Source organism: Curcuma longa, chromosome 1, assembly GCF_044706935.1.
Source record: "Curcuma longa cultivar G26 ecotype Majalengka, Jawa Barat chromosome 1, ITB_CL_G26_1.1, whole genome shotgun sequence".
NCBI lineage: Eukaryota > Viridiplantae > Streptophyta > Magnoliopsida > Zingiberales > Zingiberaceae > Curcuma > Curcuma longa.
This window is the reverse complement of record NC_133861.1, coordinates 24,031,474-24,032,088: the sequence shown is the minus strand read 5'-3', so window position 1 is coordinate 24,032,088 and position 615 is coordinate 24,031,474.

The window sequence follows — 615 nt, the reverse complement described above, 5'->3', positions numbered from 1 at the left end:
TAGGAAATGTAAGATATGTGCCTAAATGCATGAATATGGGATGCAATGTACACAAGAATTAAACAATAAACTCAGAAAGATGTGCAAATAAAGCATAAATACATGTATACATCCTACGCACATCAGCGAGACGAACCATTTTATCTATTTTATTTTATTAAAATCTTAACCAAACTCTAGTTCCTACTCATTAAACTAAATAAACTCCTAATTGATTGACTAAATGGATGAAATCATTTACCCCAAATGAGCTCAACCCAATTAACTCCTTAGCCTTTAATGCTTAATTATTAAATTTAATAATTAACCCCTCCTTAATTACAAATTCATTAGGATTATTTATAATTAACCCCTATCTCTTTACGAAATATTTTAAATCTAACCAATAAATCTTAAGTAGGGAAAATACGAGTGTTACACCCTTAACCCCTAAAACATGATTTAAGAACCAAGGGCTGAAACTCACCTTCATGGAAACCCTAGGTTTCTTTAAACACATGAAAGCTAATTTACTCAATGGCATCATAAACCAAATAATTCATTTAACATGTATTAAGCCATCTTTAGGTTTAAAAATCATTCCTTAGGTTCCATAACCTATCTTGGTCGAATGTT